Source organism: Trifolium pratense, linkage group LG1 (assembly GCF_020283565.1).
Source record: "Trifolium pratense cultivar HEN17-A07 linkage group LG1, ARS_RC_1.1, whole genome shotgun sequence".
In the NCBI taxonomy this organism is placed as follows: Eukaryota; Viridiplantae; Streptophyta; class Magnoliopsida; order Fabales; family Fabaceae; genus Trifolium; species Trifolium pratense.
The window spans coordinates 14,210,361-14,228,333 of NC_060059.1; the positions used below are offsets into that span (position 1 = coordinate 14,210,361).

The following is a 17,973-nucleotide window of genomic DNA, read 5'->3' on the forward strand; positions in this document are numbered from 1 at the left end:
ATAATCCTCATGTCTAATGGCTCCAACAACAATATCCTTTACTCTATGATGTTTTGTGTAGATTTTTAGGTTAGCTGGTGTGAGTAACTTTCTATTCTCCATGGACAACCTACCATGTTCATTCAAGTTTTCAAAAGTTACTCCCAACTCAACCAAATCCCACAACTCATGATCAATAGCAGTAATATTGCTATACAGTCTCTCTTTCCACCATTCAAATAATGAAGCATCACCATTGAATATAGGGGCTTTTCTATTGCCACTATGTTCATGTGATTCATTACTTAAGTAGTCATAACCAAAAGCATTTCTAGGACCACCACCAGCACCACTGGCCTCACCTTCACCAGTAGTTCTAGTACTACTATCATCTCCTCCAGACATAGTGTTCTCACAAGATCTTTACTGTCTCACTGTTAAGTGAAAGTAACAGACCAGGTGCTCTGATGCCAATTGAAGGTGTGAAAACACAAGAAGGGGGGGGGGGGTTGAATTGTGTTTTAGCTAAGTTAAAACTTTTTCAAGTTCTTAACTCAACTATGTTCGCAGCGGATAAATAACACAAATAATAATAAGAGAGAGAGAGAAAAAACACACAAGCAGTTTATACTGGTTCCTCTCACAAAACGAGAGTAGTCCAGTCCCCTTGCACTTCCAAGGGAGTTCACTATAATCACACAAGATTACACCTGCTCAAGCACACAAGCAAGAGACTTCACAACTATGCTCAAGCACACAAGCTTAAGACTTCACACTTAAACACACAAGTTTAAGTTTCACACTTAAGCACACAAGCTTAAGTTACACACGTAACAATAAAGTATATAAAAATATACAAGTGCTCTTAGATGAACCTAAAGAGAGCAAATACAAGTATTACAGAGTATTTGGCTAAAGTGCAAAAACACTTGAGAGAGGTTCAGAGCTTGTATATCAGGGAGTTCAGAGTTTGTTCAGCGCACGTTCAATTCTTGATAATTGTATATTTGTTGTAGCTGAATCTTCTAGTATATATACCACTAGAAAAGAGTCGTTGCAAGAGAACCGTTGGAGTTGATAAACTTTTGTCTTCAAGCAGTCTGTCTTGATGCAGTTGGTTGTATCCAAAACTAAGAAAGAGTTTCAGGTACTTTGACTACTGCAGAGTGGACTTTCCTTATTCAGCTAACAAAACTGAAGACCCACGTTCTCAAGACAGGACAGACAAAACAGAGGTAGCTGAACTGATCAGGCTTGAAAGGTCCTTTTCTCCATTGGTAGAAGAGTTGACTGGTGAAAGGAATCTTCACAGCTTTCAAAGAGATCTTCAGAGTTTGATGAAGCTCGTAGACAGACAGAAGTACTGAAGTCTTCATCCTCTGAACGTTGTAACCTCTGAAGTCCAACATCTTCTGAGCGCTTGTGAACTTCTGAGTTCACATCCTCTGAACTCCACTCAGGACTTAAATGATGCTTATATCTGCGCACTCAAAATAAATTTTTAGTCCTTCCAATTGTTAATTAATACTTTGTTATCATCAAAACCTTTATAGATTTAGGGGCAAACATTTTTAAATCAATTTTGTTCCAACATCCTCTCCCCTCCCCTCCCCTTCATTAAAATCCCTCCCCTCCCCTCATCTTTTTTAAACCATCATTTGTATGCAATTAGTGAAAGAATTAGTGAAAATTGATAATTTGTTAGCCTTTACATTAGTAACTTTCAGGTATTTATAAAAGAGTTAGGATCCGTCGACACCAGGTGTCAAACTTTAATTTGACACCAAATCTCAACCCTCTATTTGTTTTAATCAAAGTCCAATAATCGTTTTTTATATTAACTCATGTGTGTATCTATTAGGAGATTTCTTATTTGTTGGTCCCATAAAAATTGATTTGTTGTTCTAAAAAATATTTGTGTAAAAAAAAAAAAAACTCAATTTGAAAACGATATCGAGTCATGATACATTATTTGGGTGTGTTTGTTTCAAGGTTTGTAAAGTTATTCCTGGGAATATGAGATCTAGAATGTAACATTGCTATGTTTGTTTCAAGTTTTGAAAATTTGTTCCCAGGAATTTTTTAATCCCAGGAATGTTAATTACACATAACTTTTACACTTGTTATTCCCATGCTAATAGGGTGAGAATATAACATTCCCATGGGAATAAAACTCAATTTCCTATAACTTCTCATAACTTCCCACTACCACTCACATTTATTTGCATTTTTATTTTTTCAATTTTTTATTTTATATAAATTTTAAAAACATTCCCAGGAAATCTAAATTTTAACCAAACACATGAGTAGGAATATTATTCCTGGAAATAATATTCCTAGGAATATCATTCCAAGGAATGCAATTTCATACCTTGAAACAAACACACCCTTTGATTCTACAAATTTTGTTATGCTCCATCCCATGGTTAATTCCCCACATGGATTGCAAAATATATTGACAACATATCTAAAATTCATGAAATCGATTTCAATCAGGGGAAGGTAGTGAAACTAGGGTATTTGGATGAGTTTGTTTAAATTGATAATTTTGTGGGAATTGTGTTTTGAAATTAAAGATCGATTAAAAAAAAAATCATGATTGCATAGCCTCATTGAATTTCAGAATATTTATTTGTTGAATCACACAGAAAAAACACCCAGGTTTGTTGGTATGAATGATGAGCTGATTGTGTCGTTGAGAATTGGAGATTGGTAAGAACTAAGAAGAAATATGATTTTTTGGTTGGCTTTTTAAACTTTGTTGTTCGTCGGCAGAACCCACAAAGTAGAAAAAACCAGTGTGAGGATTAGGTGTAGTTGAGGGACAATAAAACACCCAAGTTAATTTAACAAATAATTGTGGACCATTGGATTAAAAGAAATAGATGGTTAATATTTGGTGTTAAACTTTAGTTTGACACCTAGTGTCAACGCATCAAACGGTCTCTTCTCCGTTATATTTTTTTTAATGATTTATTTAAAGTTTTTGCAGAAACTATATGAAAGCTTATTTTATTTATTTATTTATTTATTTATGAACTATACATTGGCCTCTTCCTCATGGGATAATATTTTGCCTCTTATTGATTTGTTTTTATTAATTTAGCATGCTGAAGTAGTAGGTTTAAAAACCTTTTACAGACAATGTTTGAGTTGAAAAAGGGGCTGTCTTAGTCTCAAAGATTGTCACAAGAAGTTTTTATATGGTTGCTGCAGATATTAATGTTAATGAGGTAAATGGTTTTCAATGCTTATATTCATGTATGATTTTTTCTGCTTTGTAAATTTGAAATTCCAAATCTTTAACTTCACTTTTTGCTCAAGGCTATGACTATTCTCAACAAACCATGTTCTCAATCAATGGAGTTCTAACTAATTGAGAATTTGAGCACTTTATACGTGTCTACTACTTTTGAAACAAGGAAACATTATTTTGTCATTTGATTGAATATAATTTTTTGTACTACACCATAAGGAAATAGATGGTATTTATAAAGATAGTAATTATTTGTGTTTTATGAATCATTGACTTTCAGGTATTTATAAAAATTGTTAGTAGTTGAGGTACTAGTGATAGTTTAGAAAATAGTTAGATAGTGTAGAATGCGTAGTTGATAGTTGAATAGTAGTAGCAAGTAGTGTGAGGATCACTTAGATCAAGAATATATTGTATTGCTCTCCACTTGAATACATTACAAATGAGCCATAGGTTACATATTTATAGGTGTGGATGGCATATTCTAGATCCCTTATTCTAGATCATTCATGATATGTCCTAATACTTACTTATTCTACTAACTACTCAAGTAATCTAGAAAGTTTTACAAGTTTACAACATCACTTAATAACTATTAATTATTCTACAACTTACGAATTCTAGTAAATTCTAGAAATGTGCATCATATTCTAACACTCCTCCTTGATGCATATTTCGGTAACTCTAACCATAGTTCATCGTTGCTCAAAACTTGTTCTATCCGAATCCTCGTTTGATGAGACAGTGATCAATTCTATTGTACCATTCTCGATGAGCTTTCTTGAGTCCATATAAAGGTTTTCTTAGTCTTGGAAGTTTTTCTTGATTGTCTTTTGTCCATAGTTGTTGTTTTGACGCCACTTGATAACTTTTAGAATCAAGCATGGAAAAGTTGCAAGTTTCATATATATATCCACCAATGATTTTATTCTTGTCGGAGAAATTTCTTGTTGAGGAGGTGAAGGTGGCATACCCGATTCTTCTAGTGCTTCTTTCATATCTTCTATGTTTGATTGTGGTTTTAGAGTATATTTGAAGTTTATTGGAGAGCTTCTATTTCTTTTCTCCATTTTTACTTTGGCTATCTCGTGTCTTTTATTGTCATATATTGAACATGTGTCTCCTTCAAAGTGAAGAATATAGCCTTTCTCCATCATTTGACCAATACTCAATAGATTTTCTTTGAGGGTGATGACAAATCGTCACACTCTCTAATCCATGCCTATTTTAGCAACATTAGATGCATTTTAGTAGGTTTTTAGCAATAAATATAAGAGAAATCTAACCATTAGCTTGATTACTTGTTTTGCAAGAAAACAGGAAAAACTGCAGGATTTGAAGGATTTTCACTACGCTGGGGGCGTAGCCCATCACGCGCCGCGTGATGGAGCTCACAGAGAGCCAAGATTGGGACCCTGATCACGCGCCGCGTGATGCCTTACCACGCGCGGCGTGAAGTCTTGATTGAAGAAGAAGATTGCCTCTGACTTGATCACGCGCCGCGTGATTCTGTTACTACGCGCGGCGTAGTTGATGGATTTGCAACCACGCGCGGCGTGGTAGATCTGGCGCGCGGCGTGGTTGCCTTCTGTATATATATTTTCTGCATAATTCTGTTTTCGGGTTGGAAAATTCTGCATCTTTTCACTACATTCTGGTTTGGAACTTGAAGATCGTGATTCAACACTCCAGCGGAGAGCTCCAAGCGCATCAGATCATGGATTCACAAGCCGTGGCGATGAAGCGAGGAAGCGTACGAAGAACGATGAGGAGCTAAACTCCCTCGGAGGTAGAATCTAGGATAGTTTAGAATGTAGTTCAGCTGAATGTAACCTGCAATTGTGTAAGATCATACTCTCTTTATAGTGTTCATTCAATTCAAGTCTGTTTCTAATGCTTTACAATCCTTCATTAGTGTTGTAATGATTTTGAGTTAAGTCACGTGCGAGAGTATTGATTTAATGTCTGAACTGAATTGTATTGAGCGCTCGAGTGTCTCCGGTCGAGAGATTGAGGCATAGAGTGTAGCCAACGATTGACGCGCGTTAATATCATTCGTTGTAGGTAGCTTCCGCCCGAGAGATCAGGGGAGTATCGACAACGAATAGAGTGGATTTTGACAAGAGATTGCGATTCACTATTTTGTCGATCTAGTTGTGAATACTTGAGTAGATCTTATGACATTGTAGGTTGCATGCGGTTAGCTATAGACTAGATGATTCCGATGATTCTACCTCGCTTTTCCATATTATCAAGCACATTTTCTAGCAATTCATTACTCAACATACCCCCAATTTATGTGTATTTTCTGTATAATGTCTATGAACACAATGCGACTAGTTTGATCACACAATCCCTGTGGATCGATATTTTTATTACTACGTGGTTTTCGTGCACTTGCGAAATTTATCCATCAAGTTTTTGGCGCCGTTGCCGGGGATTGTGATTGATTCAACTAGGCAATAGTGTTCATATTTTCTGTGTTTTCTTTATTATTTTCTGTTTTATATTTTTCTCCCGGAGCGTTCTACTTGTGTGTTTCATTGTGCATGCGGAGAACAGGTCCTCAAGAGTTGCACTTTGATCCGGAGATTGAAAAGACAGCTCGCGCAATTCGAAAGGCAACAAGGGAAGCCCAAGCTTCAAGGGGAACAGCTTTGCTAAGGGATACACCGGACTGTCAAGAAAGGACTGCAGCAACAATGGAGGAAGAACAGGTTCCACCGGTTCCTCAACCGCCAAGGCGTACCCTTGGTGATTATGGGAGGAGAGACAATGACGCGTTGGCAAATCAAGGCTTTCAGCCGGCGAATCCTGTCTCATTCGACATCAAGAACACGGTCCTTTCCGCCTTAAAAGAGAATCCGTATTCAGGTTCGGAAGCTCAATGCCCGAATTTACACTTGTCTCACTTCTATGAAGCCTGCGACTATACCGATCCACCGGGGGTGAGCGAATCGGACAAAAGACTTAGGTTATTCAAGCATTCTCTCACCGGCCGTGCTAAAGATTGGTTGGACACGATACCCGCCGGAACTATTGAGACTTGGAGACAGCTGGAGCGGAAGTTCTTAGATCGTTACTTTCCTATTCATAAGTTCCTAGAAAGAAGGGCGGAAATTAGCAACTTCGAACAAGCGGATGGTGAGACGTTGTATGATGCTTGGGAGAGGTTCAAAGTCTGTCTTAAAAGGTGTCCGAATCACGGTTTCGATGGCCACAATCAGATGCAAATGTTTACCCAAGGTTTGAGGGCTCAAACGCGAATGATACTTGATGCATCAGCCGGTGGTTCGTTGAAGAACCGTGATGAAACTGAAGCAAGAGAATTGGTGGAAAGCATGGCTCAAAATGAGTATAGAGCTACTAATGATAGAGGAGCCAAAAAGAAAGGCGGAGTGTTGGAATTGGATACTCAAACAGCACTATTGGCGCAGCAAAAGCTCATGACTAGCCAAATGGAAGCAATGATGAAGTTGCTATCCAATCCGCAAGTCCAAACTTCTCCAATAGGTAAAATTGACAATGTGCGCTGTGATTTTTGTTTGCAGGATCACCCAAATGGCGGATGCTTCCCGGAGGGTTCAGAGGAGGCTCGCTACTTAGCCAATTTCCGGAAGCCGTACAACAACAATAACAACGGGTCCGGATGGGGGAATGGTATGCAAAGTCAAGGTGCACCGCAACAGCAGCAAAGGCCTCCATCAAGGATGGAAGAGACTCTAAACCAGTTCATGCTCATGACCCAAGGCAACTTTGAAGCGATGAAATCGAGTCAAGCAACCTCTAACAAGAATCATGAAGCTTCTATCAAGAATCTTGAGGTACAAATGGGGCAGCTGTCAAGGCAGTTTTCTATGTTGCAAAACCAAGGAGGTTTCGGTGGAAACACTCATGATAATCCGAAAAATGAAACTTGTAATGGAATCACTTTGAGGAGTAGAGAGATACCGGAAAGGCCAGCTGTGGAGAAGCCCTTGAAAAAGAAGGTCAATGAGGGAGAAGTTGAAAATAAGCAAGAGGTTGAAGTGGAAAATAAGAGACGTGAGGGAGAAGTAGAAAATGAAAATCTGTCTAAGGAAGTGGAGATTAGTGAGGATGAAGTAGAAGAAGTTGAAAAACAGAGGGAGATAAAAGAAAAAGAGAGTAAGAAGGTTGAGAAAGGTAAAGGGATTGATGAATCGCCATATGCTAGGATGCCTTTTCCTAGGAGAAAGAAAGTTAAGAATCTTGAGCGGGAGAAGGAGTTCAAGAAATTCATGAAGGTGTTGAACAAGCTTGAGATGGCCATACCATTGGTTGAGGCATTGGAACAAATGCCAAGTTATGCAAAGTTTTTGAAGGAGCTGCTCACAAAGAAAAGAAAACCATTAGATGATGAAATGGTAAGTATGACGGAAGAGTGCAGCGCTCTCATCCAAAGGAAGCTACCTCAGAAAAAGAAAGATCCGGGGAGCTTTACAATTCCTTGTTCTATTGGAAATCTCACTATTGAAAAAGCTTTGTGTGATTTGGGTGCTAGCATTAATCTGATGCCGTTATCAATGATGAAGAAGATACCGGGAGCGGTGGCAAGGCCGACAAAGATGAGTCTCTCTTTGGCGGATAGATCGATTGTGCATCCGGAAGGTATTCTCCATGATGTGTTGGTTAAGGTAGCTGGGTTTGTGTTTCCCGCAGATTTTGTGGTCTTAGACATAGAAGAAACTAGGGAGTGGGAACCTTTGCTACTTGGTAGACCCTTCCTAGCAACTAGCCGTGCCCTAATCGATGTGGAGATGGGGGAACTCATGCTAAGGACTGATGATCAGCAGGTTACATTTAATGTCTTTGATAAGATGGAGTGTGATGATGGAGACCCACAATGTTTTAAAGTCCAAGTCTATGATCATATTGTTAAACAAGCTCTTAAGTTACCTTGGAATGCACACTACTTGCCACATGGTGGCACTTCTTTTCCTTAACCCCTAGGGGTATAGAACGTCAAGCATCGGGACGTTAAACAAGCGCTGGTTGGGAGGCAACCCAACGGTTTCTAATGTTTTAGTTGCTTTCTTTTGAAGTATGTAGGTAGGTGTGCAGCAGAAGCAAGGACGGAAGCAAAACAGGGCAGAACAGAATTCTACTACGCCGGGGGCGCAGTACAATCACGCGCGGCGTGATCCTTCAACACAGAGGAAGGAGTTTTTCAGAATCTATCACGCGCGGCGTGGTGATGCATCACGCGCTGCGTGAAAACTGGAGAAATATGGAGTCTCTGACTCAGTGATTACGCGCCGCGTGATGGTGATTACGCGCAGCGTGGCCTGTTTGAAAGAAGTTCTTGACCGTTACAATTGGTACTACGCGCGGCGTAGCAGGGGTCACGCGCGGCGTGGTTACACAGGAAAGCGTGTCAAATTTGAATTTCTTCATCTTTTCAACTACTCCATCCATCCCATCATCAATTCACACGGCCTCCCACACGAAAAACTCCATTGTTAACCCACTTTCACTCTTCAAACCTCTCCAATTTCACTTCTACTCACTTTCAATCACCCATTTCCTTCACATTCACATAAAACCTATATCACCCACTCCTAATTTCACTCCAAATCTCTCATTTCATCACATTTCACCACTTTCTCCAGATTAACCCATTTCCATCTATCTTCTATCACCATGTTGACACGGCTAACCGGAAAAGGAAAGAAGAAGAGTGATGCTAACCCAACACAAGAGCCACCCAAGAAACCAAGAACAAAGATGAGCGCAAGCAAGGGCCAATCTTCTCGGTCCGCGGAAGCATCTCCTCCTCGCCGGAGCAATGTGACTCAACCTCAGGTCCACCCCCACTTCATCAGTGCAGTTCATGAAAAAAGGTACACAAAAATCCAAACCTTTACTATTAATCAAGAAAAAGGTTTTGGAGAGGACTTGTTGAAAGGTGTTGCTGAGTTAGGAAATGAGGTCAGGTCTAGAAAATGGGGGAAGTTTAATAAGTTGATGATTAAAGATGAAGCTAATCCGGGTAATCAGATGTGGGTAAGGGAGTTTCTCGCAAACGCTTATTTGCCTGACCAGTCGTCGGTTCCGGAGTGCTATTCGACAGTTAGGGGAATAAGAGTGTACTATTCCGCAGCTCACATTAATACATTATTGGGTTGTCGTGTGAGAGGTGCTTGCGAGTTGGTATCCGAGAAGGAACGAATTTCCAATGGTGGCCTTGCGGTAAGAGAAGAGTTAAAGGCGATTGTTTGTAGGCCTGGAGCTAGGTGGCTGCCACACTCAGCCTCATCCCTTCCTACTAGGTTGAGTCTGACGAGTTTTAACCCTATTCACCGTGCTTGGGGTGAATTTTGGCTTAAGAATGTTAGAGTGGTTGGTAATAACTCTGAAATTCAGATTGATAATGTTGCTGCTGTTCGATTATTAGCTGAGGGTCGCTATATCGATCTTGGTCTTTGGTTACAAAGGGATTTACATGAGATGGCGAATAATAATAATCCAACTTTTACTTTGGGGCATTGCAACTTAATTGCTGCTTTGTGTAGAGCAAGTAATGTCCCTATGTGTGTGCAAGAAGGTGACTTACATCCCGTCCGGCCGCTATCTTTATCATACTTTGAGAAGAGGTTTGAGAGAGGACCTATTGTGCCCCAAGGTGAGGGGAATGCTGCAAGGGAGGAGGCTTTGAGAGAGGAGGAAGAGATTAATCGGTTTGAAGAGGGTAACCATCCGGATCAACAGGGGGATCCGGCGTATGAGTCTCACGATATACCAGCTCAAGACCCTCCTCGTTACTCTCATGATATGAATCAGCTCGCTTCCATGTTGCATCAAATGGAAATTTCTCAATATTCCGGGATGCCTAATCTCTACTTTGATACCGCCTCTTCCATGTACACCGAGGCGATGACTTATCGGTCTACCTTCCCTCCTCCTACTTTTGGGACTTTGTATCCCGTTGATACTGATTGGGAGGCGCATCAGGCGAGAGAGCTGAACTCATTTCAGGCCAGACAAGCATACAATTCTGGTTTGAGAGCTTCTGAGTTGGCGGAAATCGAAAGGCGACGCCGGGTTGAGCAGGATGAGGCTGCTGCGATGGAGAGGGAAATGCTGGATGTGGATGGGCTGAATTTGAATTTGAATAGCCCGTTCACAAACTACTTCACTGGTCAACCGGATGACGCGGCTTGATGTTGTTGGTGCTGATGTTCTACTGCTGCTGCTACTATTCTACTACTCTATCTCTATCTTTATTCATTGTCTTTCATTTGCTTGGTTTGTAATAATATTTGATGTTGCTTGGATATTGGCTGGATATTTTAATTGTGTACTCTAAATTTGAATCTTCTCTTGTTTAATTGTGGAACAGTTTTTACTTTTAGAATTTGTTTCAATATCTTGGCATGTTCTTTCTAGTCACTTGAGTATCAATTACTTGATTTTCTCCGTGTGTGATATGTGAAACTTGCAGTGCAATAGCTTGTTGCACTCATGTGATCAAGAGGCAAAGGAAGGGAACGCACACTTTTTGACCGGTTCTTTGATTCGACCCAACCGTGAGGTATTGAGCCAAACACTACTTTTCTTTCTATGTGTGATATCCACTCATGTATTGTCTCTCGATTTTGCTTGTCGTCTTTTTATTTGATTGGTACTTTTGTAGCACACACGAGGCATGTTTCTTGGTACCTTTGAGCCTTTCTATCCACCCTTACTTATAATTATCCTTTGCTTAACCAATTTGAGCTGAAAAAGAAAATGTTATTTTTGCAAAACCTTGAGAAATTTTTGTTGAAAAAAAAAGGAATGACTTTCTTGGAGGTTAGGCACCTAATTAGTGGTTGATGCGCATTGCTCACTACTAAGTTTGGGGTTGCTCTTTGGAATTAGCAACAAATAAAGTTTGGGGTGAGGGTACTAGAGAACTTACAAAAAGTTTTGATTTGATAAATTGAGAAAATTTCAAAAAATTGAGAAAATTTCAAAATTTGCAAAGAAAAAAAAAATGAAAAAAAAAAAAGAGATGTATGTGAAAGAAAAATAGAAAAGAAGTACAAAAAGAAGTGATAGCCTTGAATTCAAAGATTTGCAAAACTTTGTTTGATGATTGAAAAAGTTCTCTAGTCCACTATATTGCAAAAAGGAAAAAAGGTGGTTTATGAAATTTTTGATAATAGGGGGATCTAACTCCAAGTTTTTCTACTACTTATCCCAAAATGTCACCATCCACCCTAGCCAAGCCACGTTATAACCCTAAAAGACCTCTAATGTGTGTGCACAAAGTGAACCGAATGAATTCTTAGACTACTTGCAAAATTATTGTTGACTTGCATTGATGTGTTGATTTGAGTGAATTACCAAAACTGAAGAGTGCATGTGAGTAGTGTGATGAAATCATAGAGCTTTGGTCGAAAAGTGTGAACTACTTGAAAATGTCTTGCGGGAACGGTGGTGCAATTGAGCATTGTTTGCAGGTGGATCGTTGATCATCAGGTGAGTCTCACGTATGTATGATTCGAGTGATTTTAAGGAAAATGCCAAGGTCTTGACACGAAAGCTTGAGGTAAAAGTTGTTTCCTTGAGGACAAGGAAAGGTTTAAGTTTGGGGTTGTGATGACAAATCGTCACACTCTCTAATCCATGCCTATTTTAGCAACATTAGATGCATTTTAGTAGGTTTTTAGCAATAAATATAAGAGAAATCTAACCATTAGCTTGATTACTTGTTTTGCAAGAAAACAGGAAAAACTGCAGGATTTGAAGGATTTTCACTACGCTGGGGGCGTAGCCCATCACGCGCCGCGTGATGGAGCTCACAGAGAGCCAAGATTGGGACCCTGATCACGCGCCGCGTGATGCCTTACCACGCGCGGCGTGAAGTCTTGATTGAAGAAGAAGATTGCCTCTGACTTGATCACGCGCCGCGTGATTCTGTTACTACGCGCGGCGTAGTTGATGGATTTGCAACCACGCGCGGCGTGGTAGATCTGGCGCGCGGCGTGGTTGCCTTCTGTATATATATTTTCTGCATAATTCTGTTTTCGGGTTGGAAAATTCTGCATCTTTTCACTACATTCTGGTTTGGAACTTGAAGATCGTGATTCAACACTCCAGCGGAGAGCTCCAAGCGCATCAGATCATGGATTCACAAGCCGTGGCGATGAAGCGAGGAAGCGTACGAAGAACGATGAGGAGCTAAACTCCCTCGGAGGTAGAATCTAGGATAGTTTAGAATGTAGTTCAGCTGAATGTAACCTGCAATTGTGTAAGATCATACTCTCTTTATAGTGTTCATTCAATTCAAGTCTGTTTCTAATGCTTTACAATCCTTCATTAGTGTTGTAATGATTTTGAGTTAAGTCACGTGCGAGAGTATTGATTTAATGTCTGAACTGAATTGTATTGAGCGCTCGAGTGTCTCCGGTCGAGAGATTGAGGCATAGAGTGTAGCCAACGATTGACGCGCGTTAATATCATTCGTTGTAGGTAGCTTCCGCCCGAGAGATCGGGGGAGTATCGACAACGAATAGAGTGGATTTTGACAAGAGATTGCGATTCACTATTTTGTCGATCTAGTTGTGAATACTTGAGTAGATCTTATGACATTGTAGGTTGCATGCGGTTAGCTATAGACTAGATGATTCCGATGATTCTACCTCGCTTTTCCATATTATCAAGCACATTTTCTAGCAATTCATTACTCAACATACCCCCAATTTATGTGTATTTTCTGTATAATGTCTATGAACACAATGCGACTAGTTTGATCACACAATCCCTGTGGATCGATATTTTTATTACTACGTGGTTTTCGTGCACTTGCGAAATTTATCCATCAGAGGGGAACTAGCAAGATATCTTTGATGAATCTCGTACCTTTTTTTTGTCTCCACCATCACAGTGTCTTTGCCTTTAGATTCCACGACGGTGCCATTTCCCAATCGAACTTTTACTTTGACGGAGTCATCAATATCCTTGAAGATGCTCTCGTCTTTGGCCATATGATTGCTGCAACCACTATCCAAGTACCAATTTTTGCTCAATTCATCATTGGAACCTTGTGTAGCATAGAAAATATATTGCTCATATTCATGTTGATCATGCTCACACTCGTGCTCTTCAACGAAATTTGCTTGATGCTTATTTTTGCTGTAACAATTTTTCTCCACATGTCCAAATTTCTTACAGTGTCGACATTGCTCTTTTCCGCGCCATCAACAATATTTTTCGGCGTGATTTGTCCTCTTGCATATGCCACATGGAGGATACTCATCTTGATTTTTCTTTCCTCCATATCTTCTATCATCATGAGACCGTAATTTGAGCTTTGATTGAATGGCATTTTCAAATGTATTGTCATCATGCCTACTCAATCTTTGTTCATAAGCTTCTAGTGAGCCTATTAATTCTGTCACCGACATAGTAGATAGATCTTTGGTTTGTTCAATCGTAGTCACGATTGCATCATACTTACGAGGAATCGAAATTAGAATTTTCTCAACAATTCTTTTGTCGATAATATTATCCCCGTATGATTTCATTTGACTCACTAATTCTTTTATTTTAGTATAGTAGTCTTTTACGGTCTCAGACTCTTTCATTTTTATTAATTCAAACTCATGCCTTAGAGTTTGAAGTTTAATAGCACGTATCTTATACTTCCTTGAAACTCCTCCTTCAATGTACCGCATGCATCTTTGGCACTTGTAGCTCCCATTATTCTCGGAAAGATACTATCTTCTACCGCTTGTTTTAGAAAGAATAGTGCCTTTGAATCTTTTTGTTTATTTTCTTTCAACTCTTTTTTCTGATTAGCATTGAGAGTTGAAAGATCTTCTGGAATAGTAAATCCTTCATCTACAATATCCCATAAATCTTGAGAGAAAAAAAATGTCTTTATTTTAATGCTCCAAAAATCATAGTTTTCACCATTAAAGATAGGGATAGTCATAGTCATTGTCAAATTTTATATTTGGCCTAACTCATCCTCACAAAACCGGCTTGTAAGGTGAGGGTTGCCCAAGTTATATAAACGTTACACAGGCCATATCTCTTAGCAATGTGGGACTAAACCCACCCCTTCAAACCCAACACAATGAAGGTGTTGGAGGCTGCAATGAAGGCAACCCAAATGCTGCAATTAGGCAGATGGGGGCGGACCGCAATGAAGGCGGAATATCCAACACACCCCCTCACGCTCAGGCCCATTGGGCCTGAAGCGTGGACGATGCGGGAAGCCCAACAATAGATCTAGGATAGGCTCTGATACCATGTCAAATTTTATATTTGGCCTAACTCATCCTCACAAAACCGGCTTGTAAAGTGAGGGTTGCCAAAGCTATATAAACGCTACACAGACCATATCTCTTAGCAATGTGGGACTAAATCCACCCCTTCACACCCAACACAATGAAGGTGTTGGAGGCTGCAATGAAGGCAACCCAAATGCCGCAATTAGGCAGATGGGGGTGGACCGCAATGAAGGCGGAATATCCAACACACCCCCTCACGTCCAGAACTGAACAAGCTGGAACGTGGGATCAACAACAACGGGTGGCCCAAATATGGGAGGTCTCCACAACAAACAACAAATGGATCTAGGATAGGCTCTGATACCATATTAGAATTTTAGAGGCTTATACTCAACCACAAAAGCTAGCTTGAGAGTTGAGGTTTGCACTACACTTATAAAGGCTATCTTTACCATATCTCTAGCCAATGTGGGACTTCTAACACACCCCCTCGCGTCCAGCGCTATTGGGCTTGGTACGCGGATATAAATGGTAGGTGACCCGATATCGGGTGGCCCAACGGATCTTGGAGAGGCTCTGATACCATCTTAGAAATGAGTATTGGGCCTAACTCATCCTCACAAAACCAGCTTGTAAGGTGAGGGTTGCCCAAGTTATATAAACGTTACACAGGCCATATCTCTTAGCAATGTGGGACTAAACCCACCCCTTCACACCCAACACAATGAAGGTGTTGGAGGCTGCAATGAAGGCAACCCAAATGCTGCAATTAGGCAGATGGGGGCGGACCGCAATGAAGGCGGAATATCCAACAGTCATAGATGATGGTTGAAAGATATTGGCCATGTCTTAGGGGAAAATTTAGAAATGATGTAGATATAAGGAGGGCTTGGTTGGAAATATATGAATGAAATTTCTACGCCCAATGTATGATCGAACGTAGCTCTGATGCCACTGTTAGTAGTTGAGGTAGTAGTGATAGTTTAGAAAATAGTTAGATAGTGTAGAATGCGTAGTTGATAGTTGAATAGTAATAGCAAGTAGTGTGAGGATCACTTAGAGCAAGAATATATTGTATTGCTCTCCACTTGAATACATTACAAATGAGTCATAGGTTACATATTTATAGGCGTGTATGGCATATTCTAGATCCTTTATTCTAGATCTTTCATGATATGTCCTAATACTTACTTATTCTACTAACTACAAGTAATCTAGAAAGTTCTACAAGTTTACAACATCACTTAATAAATATTAATTATTCTACAACTTACTAATGAATTCTAGTAAATTCTAGAAATGTGCATCATATTCTAACAAAAATGGTGTCTTCTTCATCATATTTTTTTTTAATGATTTATTTAAATTTTTGCAGGAACTTTCATCACCAACTTTTGTCTTCTAATTAATTTGGAGGGGGATGTTCTCTCTCATTCTTTGTTATATTTCATATTCATTTGATTGAATATAGTTAGTGTACTACATGCTTCAATCTGTTTCATCTCTTCATCATTTTGGATTAAATATAAAAACAAAAACCTCCTTCAAGTATGAAACTAACATAAGAAATGTTGTTTTTATATTTAATTTATTGAGTTATCGGTACTATTTTGGATGGTCATTGGTTGTGTATATAAATTAGAAGTGGTATATATTTGTTATTCGAATCAATGGAAAAACTTCCATACTGCCTTTAGGCATAGATTTAGGTGTGTTTGTTCAATTCCCTTTTCTCTATTTTTTTTTATATCAAAATTATGTGGAGTTGAAATTATTTTTTATGGATTTATTTTAAGTAAAACAAACATGATTTGAATTTATGTAGCTGAGTTACTCATAATTTTTATGTCAATTTTCAGGCTAATGACTCCAACATGAAAAACTCTCCAATTTTAAAGAATTACTTTCGGTTAGTGATTGGTAATATTTCTCTTTTCACCAAATTGATGAATGATGCTCTGCTGATTTGCTATTTTGTAGTCACAACAACATATCTATTTTCTTAAGTGAACACACCTGTTGTTTGATTCTAGAAAAACTCTGATCATTAGATGTGTGGACAGGGAATGGTTAGGAGAGTTCTCAAAATATATTGGGAGGTGCAATGTCGTTGTTGCAGAGTTATGGGGCGTGCTTGAAGGTTTAAAGCTGGCCGGAGATTAAGGGTTCGCTAAGATAAAGGTGTGCCTGGATTCATCAGTTGTCATCTCCACATCCAAAATGTAGGTGGTGGAAATGTCATGGGGCATAGGTTGGTTCAACAATTTCGTCAAAGGAAGGATCTTGAATGGGCAGAAGAATTTTTTTGGTGAAGATGGCCTTGCTAATATGTCCTTTAACTTAGAAGACGAGTTCTCTCTCTTTGAAGTGTATCCGGAAGAAGAAATTAAGGATCGCTTTGACGCTGATGTGTTGGGAGTCAAGACTCCCTGTCTAGTTAATTTAATTTGCAGTTTTTCCTTTTCTTGTGCCTCAAATTCTATATATGTCCTCATCTCACTTAATTTTTTTTGTAAAAGTAACACTATTAAACTGGTAATTAGAAGTTGAGATTTTGCATTTTATAATTTATTTTGCTAGAAATAACTCTCCACATCTTAGAAGTTTAATTTTAGCCACAATGCTTTCTTTTTGTCATATGATATCTCTATTGTGTGAGGAATAGAAAATCTTGATTTTAATTTTGTTTTTTATTTGTAGCCTCTAGATTGAATGTATGTTTCAGGAGCATGGCAAATGCCTTTGGAGCATGTTCAATATTTCTTGTGACATACAAACATTTTAAAATTCCATTTTACAATAAAATCAGAGCATGCTGAATTTTTAGATTTCCTTGATCTAATAATGGTGCTTATAGATCTGATCTTTATGTGGTAGAAATTTGAGAAATATAGCTAGAAGTTGCAGGTCTGTTAAACTTGGAGATATAACTTAGTATGCAAAGAAAAAGGAATTAATGCTACATTTTATAAATTGTAGCACTCTTTCTCTATTATGTGCTTTAATATTCCTTTAGCCTTAAACATTCATCAGTGATTCTAATTGGGATTCCTTCCCATCCTCTTGTTGGTCAACAATATTACTGCATACTTCTTGACTCATCCTTAATTTCTTGCGATCAAAGAAACAAACATGACCTCCCTCTCAATCTTCTTCCAAATGGAATATTGTGCTCTAGCCTCAGCAACATGCGAGCTTCAATGATCCAATGGAGATTCAACTTTCACTTGAAATACCAACGGTTGGGTGGAAATAGTTATATTTTCTATTTATTTTAGTCCAATTAAATATACGAATTTTATTTTTAGTCTTTTTAAAAAATTTCTTCGAACTTTTAGCATGAGACATAAACTTTTATAAAAAAAAATAAAATTAATATATTTAAACACCAAAACTTTATTTAATCATATTTTAATATGAAAATATTTAACTTCTAAAATATCACCAAGCACCACATGTCTTCAAACAGAAAAAAAATGATATATGATATCACCT

The 17,973-nt window shown here is 38.8% G+C and overlaps 1 long non-coding RNA gene and 1 other non-coding gene across 3 annotated transcripts; one reads left to right on the forward strand and one right to left on the reverse strand.

Annotated features, from left to right (window-relative positions):
* Nucleotides 1–1,574: 1,574 nt before the first annotated feature.
* LOC123903115 lies at nucleotides 1,575–16,875 on the forward strand. Of its 2 annotated transcripts, none has more exons than XR_006807838.1 (4): nucleotides 1,575–1,706; nucleotides 3,086–3,212; nucleotides 16,338–16,398; nucleotides 16,542–16,875. It is a non-coding gene; the product is annotated as an uncharacterized LOC123903115 (long non-coding RNA). The 2 variants fall into 2 exon arrangements; XR_006807839.1 differs by having other exon boundaries at nucleotides 3,121–3,212.
* On the reverse strand, nucleotides 6,345–6,446 carry LOC123903387. Its single transcript, XR_006807963.1, has one exon. It is a non-coding gene; the product is annotated as a small nucleolar RNA R71 (small nucleolar RNA).
* Nucleotides 16,876–17,973: the final 1,098 nt, after the last annotated feature.